The sequence below is a fragment of the Gossypium arboreum genome, chromosome 7 (assembly GCF_025698485.1).
Source record: "Gossypium arboreum isolate Shixiya-1 chromosome 7, ASM2569848v2, whole genome shotgun sequence".
In the NCBI taxonomy this organism is placed as follows: domain Eukaryota; kingdom Viridiplantae; phylum Streptophyta; class Magnoliopsida; order Malvales; family Malvaceae; genus Gossypium; species Gossypium arboreum.
Genome location: NC_069076.1, coordinates 90,931,945 through 90,950,773, shown reverse-complemented (window position 1 = coordinate 90,950,773; position 18,829 = coordinate 90,931,945). Strand labels below are relative to the sequence as shown.

At 36.6% G+C, this 18,829-nt stretch overlaps 1 non-coding gene across 1 annotated transcript; it reads right to left on the bottom strand.

Annotated features, from left to right (window-relative positions):
- Positions 1-976: 976 nt before the first annotated feature.
- LOC128296141 (small nucleolar RNA R71) lies at positions 977-1,082 on the bottom strand. The gene has a single exon (XR_008286690.1). It is a non-coding gene; the product is annotated as a small nucleolar RNA R71 (small nucleolar RNA).
- Positions 1,083-18,829: the final 17,747 nt, after the last annotated feature.

Sequence of the window (18,829 nt, the reverse complement as noted above, 5' to 3'; positions counted from 1 at the left end):
CCAATTCTATTCTTTGTGAGTTCTTAGTTTAGATAATTAGTTAGTTAAAATAAAACCCTATTATTCTTATGCTAGATAATAAAAAGACAGTCATTACTTGTACTTTTAGTTCTTTTGGATTCGATAATCCAGTCTTGCTAAAACTATAATACTATTCGATAGGTACACTTACCTACATCACGATAATAGTTAGTTTCAAGAATGATTAGTTATAAATATTTAAAACCTATCACGAAATAACGCGATCAAGTTTTTGGCGTCGTTGCCGGGGAACTAAAATATTAGGAACACTCAATTTTTATTACTTTAGCCATTTATTTTTCTTGCAAAGTAATTTTATGTTTAATTTTATTCTAATTTACTAATTTTCTTTTTCTTTCTTCTGGTAGGTTTTTATAGTTTATGACTAGAAGAAAACCGTCAGGGCCACTACTTTTTGACAAAGAAATCGATTGCACAGTTTGTAGAAACCAAAGAGAAATAATGCGAAGCTTAAGATACATAGAGAACGAGCAAGAGGACAACACTCAACCCCCAACTAAAGAGATGGCTGAAAACCAAGGCAATCAGCTACCTCCTGCTATTGCGGCTAATCAAAATCCTGCTCCACGGACTATGTATGATTATGCTAAACCTTCTTTAGCAGGAACGGAATCGAGCATAGTTAGACCTGTTGTAGCTGCAAATACTTTTGAACTGAAACCTAACACTATTCAAATGATACAACAGTTTGTTCAGTTTGATGGTTTGTAGGATGAAGATCCCAACGCTCACTTAGCAAACTTTTTAGAACTATGCGATACATTTAAAATCAATGGCATTTCTGATGATGCCATACGTCTTCGATTGTTTCCCTTTTCATTAAGAAACAAGGCTAAACAGTGGTTGAACTCGTTACCACGAGGGTCAATTACTACTTGGGAACAAATGACCGAAAAATTTTTACTAAAATATTTTTCGCCGGCTAAAACAGCTAAATGACGTAACGATATCTCTTCTTTTGTGTAGATAGATTTAGAAACACTCTATGATGCATGGGAGAGATACAAGGACCTTTTGAGAAGATGCCTTCACCATGGGTTACCACTTTGGCTTTAGGTTCAAACATTCCATAATGGCCTGAATCCTTTGACTCGACAAATGGTTGACACAGCTACTGGCGGAACCATCAATAATTAAACACCTAAAGATGCTTATGAGTTCATAAAGGAGATGTCACTGAATAACTATCAGTGGCAAGTCATGAGGACTAAGCCAACTAAAATAGCAGGCGTTTATAACGTCGACTCGGTTACTATGCTGTCAAACCAGGTAGAACTTCTAAATAAAAAGATTGATGGTTTACTTGGTTCTACTCAGGTACATCCAGTGATGTAGTGCGAAGTAACTGGAAGTGGATCAAGCCATTCGGAATACCAACCTTATAGCCACAACATGGATACCAAGCAATTAAATTACTTGGGTAATAACCCTCGACCTCAAAAAAATCCATATAGTAACACTTATAATACAGGTTGGAGGAACCACCCCAATTTCTCATGAGGAGGCCAAGGAAATCAGCGACCACCTCCGGGCTACCAACAACCACCCTATCAATAGGAAAAGAAGCCGAACCTTGAAGAGATGCTCACAAAGTTTATCTCGGTGTCAGAAACTCGCTTTCAGAACACCGAAACAACACTTAAAAATCAACAAACGTCAATCCAAGGGCTCAAAACTCAAATTGGCCAGCTTTCTAAACTAATCTCCGATCGAACACAAGGTAGCTTCCTAAGTAATACTGAACCTAACCCAATGGAACAGCTCAACGTGGTTAATGTTCAAAATGAAGAAGGATTTGTTGAGCCCGAGCCAGAATCGAGGCAAGAACCAGTTGTAAGCAAAGGTAAAGGTGAGGTAAATTATAATAAAAACAAACCAGTGACTGTCGAATATAAACCTCGTGTGCCATAGCCCAACGCGACAAAGAAAGACCACTTAGATGAAAAACTTGGTAAATTCCTTAAACTCTTAAAAAAATTACATATTAACTTACCGTTTATTGAAGCTCTATCGCAGATACCAAACACAATAAAGTTTTTAAAGGAGCTTTTAGCAAATAAGCGGAAGTTGGACGACGCGTCGCATGTGGAGCTAAACGCAGTTTGCTCAATTATCCTCCAAAATAAACTACCCAATAAATTAAAAGATCCAGGGAGTTTTACGATTCCTTGCTTAATTGGTAGTTTAGACGTTAATAATGCATTAGCTGATTTAGGGGCTAGTATCAATGTCATGCCTTATAAAATATTTAAGCAACTAGGTCTCGGGAAACCCAAATAGACTAGGATGAGCATTCAATTAGCAGATAAAACTATAAGATTCCCTAGGGGTATTATTGAAGATGTGCTAGTTAAAATCGATAAATTTATATTTCCCGTTGACTTCATTGTTCTAGACATAGAAGAGGATAGCAACACTCCCTTAATTCTAGGAAAGCCCTTTTTAGCAACTGCTAAAATGATCATTGATGTTGGCATAGGTGAACTCACACTCCGGGTGGGAGACGAAACAATCACCCTTCAAGCTCGCAATTCTGGCAACACATCGAAAATTGAAGGTGATCGTTTAACCCATTCCACTAAAACTAACAATATGGTGCAACCTACGTTGCAGGAAATGAGTCTGAAGGAAGCACATGAGTCATTCTCAAGTAATACTAGAAGACGTACTCACAAAGAACGAAGACTGCAAATAGAGGAGCTAGATGAATGGTGAACACATAAACCAAGAATACACGATAAACCAAAACTGCGCCAAAACGAGCTCGATACCTTTCCGAATCAACTTAAGGTTGGCGATAAAGTCTTATTAGTTGTCGCAGATCCTCACATTGTCACTTCCAGACCGGATGAAGAAATCTCTCTTACGGTACTTAGTATTTTTCCATTCGTTACGGTCGAGGTGAGTCATCCCAAATTCGGTACTTTTAAGGTAAACAACACCCTTTTAAAACCTTATTTTGATGAGATTGATAGTAGGAATGAGGAGTATAAACTCCTTGAACCACCATGACCATTCGATGGAGAGGTAAGTCGAGCTTAGACTATAAATAAGTGCTTCTCTGAAGGCAACCCGAGCACTAATAATATTAATTTCTTTAAATTTTAGTATTTAACACCTAACTTACTAATAGAAATCTTGAATACAGGTTTTTCCACAAAGACACGGCCAAGCAACGGGAGTGCTTAGGGCCAGTGAAAATAGGGCAAAAAGATTTCCCCAACACGGGCTACGGTAACACGACACGCCTGTGTGGAAGAACCGTAGGTGAACCTGTTAAAACAGTATGAGCATGAGACACGCCCGTATCTAGTGCCCATGGTCGAACCTGTTAAATTAACATGGGCGTGGACGTTACATACACGGGCGTGGGAGAAGCGAACGAAGCTAGACATGGCTATGTGCACCCACACGCCCAAGGAACACGGGCGTGTACTAAATGTCAGACGCGCCCAAATTCAAAATTCGCGAATCACATGGGCTAAAATTGGGGAACACGAGCGTGAGACCTGGCTGTGTGCCCTAAAATCTATAAATACTCTGCACTATTCATTGTCTTCCCCACACAAAAACCCTAACCCTAGCCACTGTAAGTCCACACGGCCTCTCTGCCACGCCCGTGCGCCACCTCCAACTCCATTCTCGACGCCCAATCTCTTTCCTTTAGCATTTGTTTACTCCTTTCTCTTTTATTTCACTAATTTATAATGCTATTTATCATAGTAATTTATATTTTACATGTTATTTCCATCTTTCTATCACACAAATTTCATTTATAAAATAATCTATCATCTTTCTCATGTTCAAAATCTTACTCATTACATGATTCCTTTACTCCATTTAATTCGTTAGAAGTGAATATTCATGGTTAGGATAGTTGAAATAATCATGCCTTTTGTGTTGACATTTCTTTTCATTCATATAGTATGTTGCATTCCATTCTTGGCCATTTTTACGTATATCACCATGCTAGTGCCACAAAAATAGGTCATTGAACTTATTGTTTTGGTTAAACTTAGTAATTGTGGCCGAACATATTTATGCATTTTCCTTTTCGAATTTAGTCGTATTTTTTTTATTATTCCTTGTCTACTCATCAAGACGAATTGATGTTTCCACTTGCAGGTATACAATGTCATCTTCACGTGGTAAAAAAGCCACTGTCCCTACTTTAAAGAAGAGGAAGGGAGCGTCCTCTTCCGCTGGTCTAACCGCAGAAATTCGACACCCTCTCCTACAGTTCCCTCGTGGGCCCCAGGAAGAACTTTTCCAAATGCTTTGGGCCTGACCTTTAATTGTGGGCCGTTGCATCGACTGGGCTTCCGTAGAACAAGTTCAGTTGGCTGATGCGATTGGGGCCCTCCTGACCACCGACCCTTGGAAGCTATTCTTTGGGATCATCGAGCCAACATACCTCGAGCTCATGATGGAACTATGCTCAACGTTCCATCTTCAGACCATAATGACAAACTACGATGATCCCGGCACGGTCCAATTTCGCCTAGGCGGATTAGTCTGCCAGCTCAGCGTCCCAGAGTTCGGTACGGCACTGGGCTTATATACGGAGGAGTTCAAAGAGGAGAATGATTTAAACACTCTCAATCGCCATATCCATCATTCTCCTTCATGGTACTGGGATGTACTAGTACCAAGTGGGGCCACCTACAATCCTAGCTACTCCAAGGCTTTGGCTCTCCCTCCATCTCTGAGGTACCTACACGCCATTTTGGCTCACACAATAACAGGAAGGAGTGACAGCACTGGCGTCATCAACACTCACGACGTTTACTTTTTATGGTGTATGCCGCACGGGTACGTCATCGACGTTGCCTATTTTGTCTCCCTCGCGATTCAGCACCAGACAGATGGCATAGGAAGGGGGTTATCTCTATTGGCCCATACGTGACTCATTTGGCTCGACACTTCGGGCTCCTCACACCACGGCCCAAGAATCATCCTTGACCCTCATTGGCCAGATGTTTCCACAAGGCATCTCGAGCAAGCTTAGCATAAGGATAATCGAGAGGCGCCAAGGAACCTACCCTCCTCAATATCGTCTTGCCCAATCTATTGAGGAGGAGGCCTACTAGGAAATTCCTGATGATGTCCCTCCGCAGCACGAGGACCCACCGACTCAGCCACCACCACCCTCTCGTCCAGTTCATGCGGCGGCTTCATATGCTGACATCTCTGAGCACCTCACTCGATTCGAGCATCAGTGTTTTCAACGATTTGACAACATTGATGCTACTCTACAGTAGATTTGTCAGCACCTCCACATCTCATCGCCAATCCCACCTCACGAACCATCCAGCGATGAAGATGTTTAAAAACATTTATTAATTTTTTATGTTTCTAATTTTTATTAAAACTACTTTTTTTATTAGATTTTAGAATTTTTTTTAATTATTAATTTCGATTATTTCTTTGTGAGTAATTATTCTTCCTGATATCCCCTAAAAAGCTCCTGATCTTATCATAGTTAAATAGAGCTCTTAAGCTCATCATCGCATAGGAACTAAAAAACTCCACCGGGAAAGGTTCTCCATGACTACCATGTCCTGATCGACCACAACCATAGCTACCGCTAGATATAATATTCTTTTGGCGCAGGACTTATGGACTAATGAACCTCTACCACCGCCGGAGTATCCTCCTCCACTCTTGCACCGATTACTCTCCAAAATTCTAGTTCGAGGAATTCATGATACAGGAAGTTTCACTTCTCTCCCTATCTTATTTTTATATTCTAAATATCTATCTTTGTACATTGAGGGCAATGTACATCTTAAGTGTGGGGGGGGCATTCATTTCATTATCAGAAAAATCTCTGAATGATTACCTTGTTCTCTTGAAAAGCTCTCATATCATATTTAGGATAAATTTTAATTGATTTATGATTTTTATTGATATAACTTGAATTAAAACATAGGGATTTATGCATTGATTGTTAAACTTTAAGACATTAGAGAATCAAGCATGATAAGTTCATTTTTAAGAATTTAAAATTATAGGTTGTTTCGCCAAGTCTAGGTATTACTTTGAATTGGAATTCACGAGTCTAAACATCAAAAAGCCATAATTTTTGTGAGATTTTTGAGCCTTTTGAGCATCTATTAATTCTTTCATGCTCACTTTTATTATTGTTTTGAGTGCGTCAATATCGAATTGTTATTCTAGAACTTGCCTGATTATGCATGTCAAGACCACACTATTTGATTTGATATGTCAAGATGATAGGGGCACTTAAGATTAACCCACTCATGCCATGAAAAGCCTACCTCCACGATTAACCCTTAGTAAACCCCTTTGAGCCTAACAAGCTATTCCTTGTATTAACCTCAATAGTAACCCTTAACCCATTATTATTCAAATCCCCTAAATTAATTTATCCCTATTTTTGTCGAGATTTAAGTTGAGTAAATTGCTTAGCTATGTCTTGTTTGTAATAAGTTAGTTTATGTTATTTAATTTGTTCTTAAAAAAAAAACTATGTATACACATTAGTAATTCCATATTCTGAGAAGAAGCTCTGTTGTACACAAGTAATGATTAACACTTTTTCTAGTTAGGCAATTTTTCAATTCAATCTCAATTCTAACCCTTTCTTTCAGCCTGTGGCCACCACCCCTAACCAAGTCTCACTGCAACCCTCTAAAGACCTTTTGATTGATGTATCATCTTAAATTATAGTGGTGGAGATTTGATTTTTATGCAAGCCTATGGTAATGAGTTTTCATTATTGACTATTGAGTGCTTCATTCATTGTCCTTAAAACACCTTAAGTGATTTGAGTGAATCTTTAGTGAGGATGTGAAACTCTGTGATATTCTGAATCAAAAGTAATTACTTAGATGAGGGGAGACACCTATGTTTTTAGGCTAAAATGCTCAACTTGGAATGTTTGAAACTTTGATGTTCTTTTAGTTGAATTCTCAAATGTATGATTACCTGTGGATTATTTTTAGATATTATCAATAGAAATTGTAAGTTGAGAAGAATTTATTTTGATTATAAGTTGAGGATTTTGCTTGAGGACAAGCAAATGCATAAGTGTAGGGGTATTTGATAAACCATAATTTATACATATTTTTACCCCATGTTTAATGCATTTTATGGATGCTTTCCTATTAGAATTGGTGAATTCGATGCTTCTAATGCTTTAATTTCATCTTTTATACTTAGGAGAGCATAGGAGAGCGAAAAGAACGAGAAACGGGCCACAAACAGAGAAAATGGGCCAAAGTACGAAATCAACACGGCCTGGACTTCCTCACACGGGCAGCCCACACGGTTGTGTCAATCTGGCAGAATCGAAGCACGACTCACACGGGTAGAACACACGCCCGTGCCATTCTAACAGGCTCAAACACAGCCTGAAGTAATTGCACACGGGTGTGTCACACGGGCGTATCCCTACCGAGCCCAAGTTGAGTCCAATTCGGAAAAGGCCACTTTTGAGGGCTCATAGGCATTCCAAAGCCTATAAATACACCCTAGAAGAGAAGAAAAGAGGACACACAGAATAGGTAGTAAGGAATTACTCCAAGGAAGCCGATTGATTCATCTCAGAAGCCGGATTCATCATCAGGACTGAAGATCTCTCCTCAATTCCCCTTCAGGAGTTTTGGGTTTTCTTTATGTTTTGTATTCTTTATTATTCTTAGATGTTTTCTTATTTAGTTATAAACTAAGTTCCCTAAATGCCTAAGGGGAATGAAACCTAAGATGAATCTTGTTATTATTTTCTGAATTGTATGATAAATATTTAACTTGTTCTTAATTATGTGTTCTTAATTCTTGTTTTGATATCCCAAGATACTGATTCAAGATAAGCTCTTATTCAAAGGAGGAATAGACCTTGTCTAAGAGTACATTTGTCGTAATTAAGTGGAGTTGATTGCGCGCCTAGACATAAGGTGACAAGATTTTTCCAGATTAGGGTGAAACCTAATAAGGGGATCCATAAATTGAGTTAATGCAACCCTAGGGTGTTAATTAGAGAAAGGTCCCAATTATTCAATTTAGGGATTAGACGTTATTACTCTTGAATAGGGATAATAACATGACTTAGGGATCTCTATGAAACAAGTTAAATGAATAAATCATCCGATTCGGAGCCAGAATAACAAGTACAGTCTAGGTGGATTTTTCCTTAGGTATTGTCTTAATTCAATCGATTTTCCCAAAAGCAATTCCCCAATTCTATTCTCTGTGAGTTCTTAGTTTAGATAATTAGTTAGTTAAAATAAAACCCCATTATTCTTAGGCTAGTTAATAAAAAGACAGTCATTACTAATACTTTTAGTTCATTTGGGTTCGACAATCCGGTCTTGCTAAAACTATAATACTATTCGATAGGTACACTTGCCTACATCGCGATAATAGTTATTTTCAAGAACGATTAGTTATAAATATTTAAAACCTATCACAAAATAACGCGATCAAAACTCAACCTCTCAAATTTGAGGTAATCCAGGTAACTCTTCTGGAAACACATCTGGATATTCACATACCACTGGAACTGATTCTAACTTCAACTTAGAAACTCTAGAATTAAATAAGTAAGCGAGATACACTTCACAACCTTTTCTAACATATTTCTATGCTGACATCGCCAAAATAACATTAGACATACTATTCAATCCATCTGATTCAATCTGAATCTTTTCACCTTATAAAAATTTTAACACAATAAGCTTTCTTCTACAATTCACAACGGCATCATGCAGAGTTAACCAATCCATACCCAAAATCACATCAAACTCATCAAAGGGTAATAACATCAAATCAACCGAAAAGTTGCAACCCCGAATCATCAAAGGGCAATTTTTACCAACTCTATCGACTGACACATATTGACCTATAGGGTTTGTTACTATAACTTCAAATTCAGTAGACTCAAAAGGAAATTTCTTACTTGACACCGAAGTCATGCATATATATGAATGTGTTGATCCTGAGCCAGTCAAAGCAGTAACATCAGTAAAAAAGATATAGAATGTACCAATGATAACATTTGGCGCTGAAGCTTCTTCTTCAGCACAAATCATATAAGGTTTGGCTGGGGCTCATGCCTCAGACCTCACAGCAGAGTCTTTTGTTCCACTACAGCTATTACCTGCATTTCCAGTGTTCCGAGGTGTTCTACCTCTGGTAGCAGTGTTGCTCGATTGAACAGTTTGAGCCTTTTCTCTTTCGGACCTCTCTGGACAATCTCAAAATAATGTTCATACAAGCCACATTTGAAACATGACTCATCTTTCAATCTGCAATCACTAAAGTTCCGTCTATTACATTGCCGCCATTCGGGCTTATTGCTCCTGACACTACCCATATTCGCTACAGATGTAGCCTGAGGTTTCGAACTCGAATGTTGTTTCGATCCTTCCCAAAATAACCTATCGAATGTAACACCCCGAACCCGAGACCATCGCCGGTGTCGGACACGAGGGGTTAACAAGCCAAGTTCACTTGTTTTGCCCATCCATTTGACATTTTCAGTCAGGCTGGAATAGCTGCATCACTGTCGCCTTAAAAATCATATCTCGAGTTTCAAAACTCGGAAACTGGTTTCATAAATTTTCCCTGAATTTAGACTCATATATCCATCCATGGATTTATTTCTAGAATTTTTGGTTGGGCCAATTGGTACAGTTTATTAGTTAAAGTCACCCATGTTACAGGGATCGACTGCTCTGACCTTCGCGCGGTATAACTTGAATATCTCTCTGTACAGGGCTTTAATGCTGGTGTCGTTTGTTCCTAATGAAACTAGACTCAAAATGGAATCTGTACATATAAGGTATGTCTCCTAATTCTTTTGGATAATTTATAGTAAATTTTAAAGTTGCGACAGGAACCCAGAAACCGTTCTGGCCCTGTCTCACAATAGCTTTAATATCTCTTAACATGTAACTCCTATGACCATTTCGTTTCTTCCATATGAAAATAGACTCATCAAGGTTCATTTACATAGCTTATTCACTATTTAATTCCATTCCTACGAATTTTGGTGATTTTTCACATTCACGTCACTGCAGCTGGCAGCATCTGTTTTAAGGTAGGTCTTACCTATTTGGTAGTCTCCATGAACCAACTAGTCTTGCCATACATAGGTTCATATATGATCATTTTAACCATGCCAATGGCTGATCATGTGACCAACATTCCCATTTCAAGCCATAGCCACATCATGACACCAAATATATACATACAAACCACAATTAGTCTAAGTTCATGCTTCCTTTTTGAGCCATTTTAGCATGGCCGTACATATATACATCACAACATATTTAACAAACAAGGGTAGTCCTATACATGCCATTTCAGGTTCAACCAAAATTTATACCAAAATGGAGGCTTGATAGTGTGGATGACTTGACTTCAACGATCCCAAATCCGATTGCTTGAGCGAAATCTAGAAACCGAGAGCCAAAGCAGCGGGGTAAGCATTTTTATGCTTAGTAAGTCTCAAGGAATATAATCAACTCTAATTACAGCAATACATTCACATAGCCAAATGCATCATTTCATTAATACACATTCTTACTTCACACTTCATCATTATATAATTTCACAAAGTATCAATCAATTCAATAACTGAAATTCATTAGTCGATTGAGCGAATGTTGCTCAAACATGTCGACTTTCCAATGCACATATAAACATACCTCATTCTTTGGGCTTTTTGAGTGTACTCATTGAATTTATTACAGCAACCAACACTCACCTCCAGCCCAAGATTCTTGAATATAACCGGATATAACCATGTGCACAAATGCCTTGGTCTTAGCCGGATAGAATGTCTCGCGCACGAATGCCTTGGTCTTAGCCGGATGTAGCCACTAGCACAATTGCCTTGGTCTTAACCGGATATAATTTCCAGCATAATTGTCTTGATTTAGCCAGATATCATTCAATTTCCCATGAACACATACATCAATTATCATTGGACATACATAATTCATTTTAGTTACTAAGGCTCAAACGCAATTATAGTCACAAGCATATTCGCCCGGGACTTAGCGGGTAGAATTCAAATACTCATGCATACATAATCAATAATCAATACACATCCATACTTTATTTCACACAATTCAAGTAGGGTCACTTCTTGAGGACTTACCTCGGATGTTGTCGAACGGCTTTTTCGGCTATTCGATCACTTTCTCCTTCCCCTTGTCCAATTGTGGCCCTCTAAGCTCTTGAGCTAATTCAAACAAATTCAATTTATTAAAACCTCATTGTGCTAGCTTATGGCCGAATATGACAAGGAGTTTAAATGGTCATATGGCCACCCTTTAGCTTGAATACACAATGGTCATGCACATTTTATACTACATCAAGCAATTCAATACAATTTATTCGAGCATCAAGGAAATGCTAAGGCCTTCAATAGGCTACCCAAGGCCGAATATTCATGTACATGTTGAGGTAAATTTTGCACTTAATACCTCACAAAACAGCATGCAATTTACTAATTAATGCTTTGCACATTGTGGCCCAAAACTTATAATATAGCATCAAGCACTTATATGTGTGCTAGGCCGAATTGTGCTTGCAATTTCACAAGCATTCTTCCACATCTTCTTCTTTAAACCAATATATTCATCACTTAGTTCATAACCAAAACATCATGTGCAAACATATATATACATATATGAGCATGGCGAATTTCAAGGCGTCCATAGCCATCCAAAACACAAATTTTAACTAACATGCAAGAAGAATGAACCATGCTCATGAATGCATCATGGCGAATATGACAATCATGCCCTTTTCAACTTCAATCATGGTTAAACAAAAGAAAACTCAAAATCTTACTCAAGAGTAGACAATCCATCATTGCATGCATCATCATCAAGCTTCACACTTAGCATGCAATGGCTTTATCACCATAACAACTTTGGCCAAATGCCATTTCCATGGCATAACAAAGATTTGAGCCATGGCTAACATGCACATCAAATTAGCAACCAAAACATGCATGAAACTCCCAACACAACCTCATACATACCTTAATCTTGATGCAAATTTAGCCAAATCACCTTCTAGATCTCTTCTAAACAAAGGAAATGAAGCAAAATCCTTCTTCCTCTTAGTATTTTCGCCAAAAGGGAGAGAGCAAGCATGAACAAATTTTTTTTCTCTTCTTGGTTGCACGGCAATGGGGTATGCTACTCTCACACACATTTTTTTTTCATTCTTTTCTTACCCATGCTTATTTGTTTACTATTTCTCCCTAATGCCCAACAAAACATGTTTCATGACATGTTTAACCCATATCTCTTTGTCATGGCGGCCATCACTTGTAAAAGGGGAATTTGACATGCAAGTCCATTATTTTGCATGCATGCTTTAATTAGTCATCACCCTTTCCTATCGTATTTTCAAAGTTCACTACTAAGTCCTTTCTAGTGGAATTCACCTTTATAACACTAAATCAATCATCAAAAATGTCATACATGAATACACACATATTATAGGCATCGAAATAAATTTTAAATTATTGTTATGCCTCGGTTTTGTGGTCCCGAAACCACATTCCGGCTAGGGTCTATTTTGGGCTGTCACATCGAAGCTGATGAACGGCTATGATATTCTTTTGACTTCTTCGATGGTGATGAGTATAACTTTCCCAAATGTCATTTTCCCAAATTACGAGCCTCAGAATTGGCTTTTCTCTTTTCTTTACTAAGCTCTTCAGCCTTATGTGTTCTATCAACTAAAACCATGAATTCTTTTAGCTCAAGAATCCCAACAAGCAACTTTATATCTTCATTTAATTTGTCTTCATATCGAGAACACATTGCAGGTTCTGTTGGTACACACTCTCGGGCATATTTTCTAAGTTGTACAAATTTCCTCTCACACTCCAATACTGACATTCGGCTCTGTTTCAGCTCAACAAATTATTTACGTTTCTTGTCAAGGAATCTTTGGCTCACATATTTCTTTCAAAATTCAGTTTGAAAGAATCCCCAGTCTACTCGCACTCTAGGAATAACTGAAATCAAGGTGTTCCACCATTATCTATATGAAAGCATAGTTCAAATCGAGTTAAGAGTTATCACACTATCACAGGTTATATAATGGCATGTATTTCTAGACTCGTACACGCTACACCCAGTCTAAGAATCGACTAAACTATAGCTCTGATACCATTAAATGTAACCTCCTTCACTCGTATCCATCACTGAAATTGGGTTACGGAGCATTACCGTAAAAATGTAACATAAAAACATACATTTCCAAACATTAATGTAAACATGGCATAATTAATTCATATACATGGAAATTGTCCCTTAATCGAGGCCTTGAGACCTTAGAAACACTTTAGAAATGATTCAAGACTAAATCGGAAACATTTGAAACTTTGAGAAAAAAGTTAGAAAATTTAACACTATAGGAGTCACACAGCCGTGTGGCCAAGCTGCGTGACTCATACAGCTGAGAATATATCCGTGTCTTAGGCCATGAAACAATCAAAATAGGGACATACGGCCATGTCCCAATCGTGTCCGTGCCCGTGTAACTCTCTGACTTGGGTCACACGGCCAAGCTACACGTCTGTGTGCCAGGCCGTGCAACTTTCAAAATGGCCTCAGACACTCGTGTGTCAAGCCGTGTGCTAGGCCATGTAACTATCTGACTTGCTACCTTTAAAGCCTACAGGGGACACACGACCATTTTGCAGGACACATGGCTAAGACACACGTTCGTGTCTTAAGCCGTGTGGACAAGAAATTGGCCAAAATCAAGCCATTTCCTTCACCCAAATCAAGCTTGCACCTAAACACAATTTGCATATATGACCAATACATTAAAAAATGCCCATAACATGCATAAAATGAACAACTCACTATACCTTTAATACATACAACCAATATGCCAATAAGGCACTTTAATCAATAACAATCAAACATATCTAAACATATGCATACTTGGCCATACACCAACCATACACATCTAGCTTATTTCCATACCAAAACATATCTTAATTGACCTTATACCATGTTCATAAAAACTTACCATTTAGTCCATTACCCACATGTATCATAATCACATAAGTGACACAAACCAACCCTTTTCATTGATATCAAGCAATCAACTCATATATATATACACACCAATTTCAATATTTAACACTCAATTCAAACTTTAAACATAAGTTCCCTATAAATGCCATTATAACCTTGGCTAGAATGTCAAAAACTACCTATATATTCGCTGGATAGTGTGATAGGTCTCCGATGAACTTCCAAACTGAACGAGCTTCCAATAATCTAAAAATCATAGGAAAGAAAACTATGTAAGCACATAATGCTTAGTAAGTTTGTAAAACATAAAACATAACTTCCCATTTCATTAATAAACATTAAGAATAAGCATTATAAAATCCAAACACAAGCTTGGCACAAGCCTAAGCACTATCAACAACACATGTTAATATATTCAAACATAATCCACATGAATTTAACATAGGTAAGCCATTAGACATGAACATAATTCATTTGAATTCATCATTTTCCTTAACATATCATACTTTCAATAGAACTTATCGTTTCAACCCTTTTCATAAATACATACATAATTCCTTTTGAACATTTACTTTTCATTTCCTTTTTATTCCCATTGAACCGTTTAGAATATCATCGGATAAGTGGGATAGCTCACACGAAGTGTGCTAAACATATAATAGTAACCTTTCCTTTCCTTTACATCATTGCTCACACGAGCTGTGAAATGGGCATGCTCACACAAGTTGTGGGTTAGAATGTAAGCTATACGATGCTGCTCACACAAGCTGTGGAGTATTCGTAACAAATGCAAGACCTCAACCATCGGTAGGACATTTAAGACTAGCACTCGAAACATGAAAACCCTAATGACATTCATTTGTATCCTACAAATTCCTAAGGTTCAAACGGGGCTCGATAACCATCGTGAAATCGTTGAATATACATCATCTAGCTATATGGAAAATAACACATTAATATTTGAATCAAAATAACATTAAAATAGCATTAAACCATAAGAACTTACCTTAACAAATAAGGCGTAAAAACGTAATCGATCAATCTGAACTTTCACTTTTCCCCGATCTAACTCCATACGAGGTTTATCTTGATCTAAATAGATAAATCCAATTCATTTATTCTTATATTATTCAATTCAGTCCCAAATTCATACTTTTGCAAAATTATACTTTTGCCCTTAGTATTTTAACTTCTTTACAATTTAGTCCTTAAGCTCATAAATTGGCATTTATGCAAATTCGTCCATATTTCATGCTAGCTGATTTACCTAGGGACTCATATCAACCTAAACAAACTATCATTTCATAAATTTATCATGGTATTTTACTACTTTTACAAATAAGTCCCTAATTGATAAATTCATCAAAAATTATTTTACAAAAGTTGTTTATTTAACAACAATGAGTTATAATCTTTCATTAAACTTCAAATATCATGTTAGAATGTTTACAAAAAAACCCTAATCCTTTAAATTTTTTGCAAACTAGTCCCTGAGCTAGCTAGATTAAGCTACAATGATCCAGAAAACATAAAAATAGTAAAAACGGGACAAAAACCACTTACATGCAAGCTAAGGGAGTTGCCAAACTTAGCAAGATTCCATGGAGTTCTTTCCTTTGGTTTTATAGTGGAAGAAGATAAACTAAAGATGATATGTTTTGCTTTTTCTCAATTTACCTTAACTTATTTACTAAATTACTTATTTAACCTTTATTATTAACCTTAAAATCACCTGTTTAGTGTCTATAAAAGTCCACTAACAATAAAAGTGGTCTAATTACCATTTAAATTCATTCACATTTAAGTTTCATAGCAATTAGACTCTTTGACTACTAGAACTCCATTTTTTACACCTTTTACAATTTAGTCCTTTACACTTAATTAAGCATGCAAACGTTAAAATTTCTTAACTAAATTTTCATACGACACTACTAACATACCATAGATAATGATAAAATAAATATTTACTAGTCAGATTTGTAGTACCAAAACCAATATTTTGATTTCACTGAAAACAAGTTGTTACAGACCAGTATTGATTTAGTACACCTTCTAAAGGTCTCCTGCACATTCACAAAAGTGGGTTAGCTCTCCCTTATGCCTCATTCGATCCCTAGGTCAATAAAAGACTCAATTTACACATTTTATTGAGTATAAATAAAACTCAAAAAATTTAACTAGAACATAATGAAAATTCTTGTATTAAAGCTCATTAAATGCGAAAACTAGTTTAATCTACTACGCCGGATTACGAAAGATTAAAATCCCCCACACTTAAGCCATTGCTTGTCCTCAAGCAACATAAACAAAAATGACAAACCTTGAGAAAATATGATACAAGTATTGACTTTGGAGCACATGACTTAGGCATTTTGCATTCACTCACAACTTTAACATGATGAATAATTTTTTTACCACTTTTGAACACAAACATCTAAGTTTAGTATATTACAAGGTATACAAGCATTAAGGGTCTCACTTGTAGGGATCCATCAATAAATCATACGAGTAATTTAATTACCTGAGCATAATATAAATAGTCATTTATACGTATGTTTAGTATGATGTTCATTCATGTATAAGGATATCTAGGTCACATAGGACTTTTCAGCTTGGAAACGTATGGAATTCAAATATAGTAAGCATCAAGAGGGTTACAAAAATGAAAATAGTTTGACACATTGACCGCCTCCGGACATAAAAACGTCCAAGGTGTGAATATTGCATTAAAATATAGAAAAACAAGGCGGTATCCACAAGTATATGAGTCGAGTTGTAATATAGGTTTACAATGAAGTAGGTGAGTACTACAAGGATTGTACCCAAAGGAGGTAAGCGCTAAATCAATTATAACTTAAACACTAAAAGATCTAATTAGTACTTTAAATTTACTTATAGTACGAAGAATATAAAATAAAGGATTTTTAGGGTTTTTATAAGAATTTTAATAAAAAATAGTATTCAAGAGATTAAAAAGTAAGAATAAATCAAATTTGATTATGGGTAAGAATAAATCAAATTTGATTATGGGTGATTAGTTCGCTTTGGTAGTCTCCATCAACTATTGTTTCGGGTTCCTCATCAATCAACTAGTCGTTGCACTAGCAGGATCTTTCGATCTTCCACTAACATAACGAGTCAATAAGAACTACTTATCTTTCGACCTCACCGTCCAGACTAGTTTGGGGTTAAGGTGTTCATGGATGGGCAATACCAATTTTGAGTTAATTCCTACCTTGATGACTTCCCAAGGTTGTCAGGCCTAAGGTTTGTTTCACATTCTTCCTTTCCCAAACAGCTGATCTATAACAGCCTGTTTTTCACTGGTGATAGAATAGTGGTTTCAACACCACAAATTCTGACATGTCGGCATGCAAATATTATTTGTATAATATTTATAAGGCCATTAGGTTGTATTAAAATTTGGTTAAGAAATTTTAATGTTTAGATAACTAATTAAAGAAAAGAACTAAATTATAAAAAGTGCAAAAGTTAAAAGCTATGGATGTTATAGTGTCTCTTTGATATTTTATTAAAAAAGGTGGGTTTAATATGGTAATTAAACCATCCCACTGGTTAGTGGGTGGTAATTGAGATAAAAAATTGATTAAAACATATTATAATGGCAATTTTATAAATAAAGTGAAATTAAGTAAAAGAAAAGTTAAAAAAAATTCATCATTTTCTTCATTTCAAATTGTTTTGGCTGAAACACCATGGGAGGGGAGAGCTTGGAGGTTCATCTGGTGTATGTCCTTGCATGAGTGAGTTTTTAAGTCCCATTTTTAATGAATTTTATGTTTTTGAAATCGTTACAATTAGATCCAACTAACTCGTACCTTTGTCTTTCAAACTATTAACAATTTTGAATATTTCCATTTATGAATATTGATTGCTCTGAATTCTTCAGCCCCGTGTTTTCTGATTTTATCAACAGGAGGCTTATGCAATCTCAACGGATCAATTACTTGAGGTATAGCAGGTATCGGAGAAGGATTAGTCGGGGTGGAGGTTGTTGTGCAGTCAGATTCGTCAGGATATATTGAGTAAACCAGTCATTCATCATTTGGCAAAAGGCTTGTTTAGCCTCTCCCTCTTAGTTACTCGAAGTCGGTCGAGAATCAAGAGGTGCTGTCCCTTACGAGGGAACAGGCGTTATCTTGATTGCTGTCCCTTGCGAGGGAGCAGGCGTTATACTCTTGACATCATCAGCTACGGCTCGATCGGGATCCATTTACTATACAAAAACACATCTTCAAATGTTAAAATTCAAAACACTATCACAGTATATAATATGGCATGTATAGCTAGACTTACACGCGCTATATTAGTCCTAGAATCGACTAAACTGTAGCTCTAATCAAATGTAACAACCCCAACCCAAATCCGTCGCCGGAGAAGGGTTACGAGGCATTACCTATCATAGAACAACTTAACAGACATTCACTACATTCTATACTTTGTAATTCATCCACACTAAAAACATTTACTTCAATTAGTAATTTCGAACCTTTAATACAATTTCAAATTCTATCATTTAAAACTAATCATACCTCCTTTCTAGTCATAAAACCATGCGCATATTGAACCAAATAAAACATAAGTACTATAGCAACATTACAACATGACCAAACATACCATAGTTGATTATACTACATGAGCCTATTTACTAATATTAATAAGCTATATTTAAACATAGTTACCAAATGACCAAAAATATCTATTCTATTATTACAATTTATGCA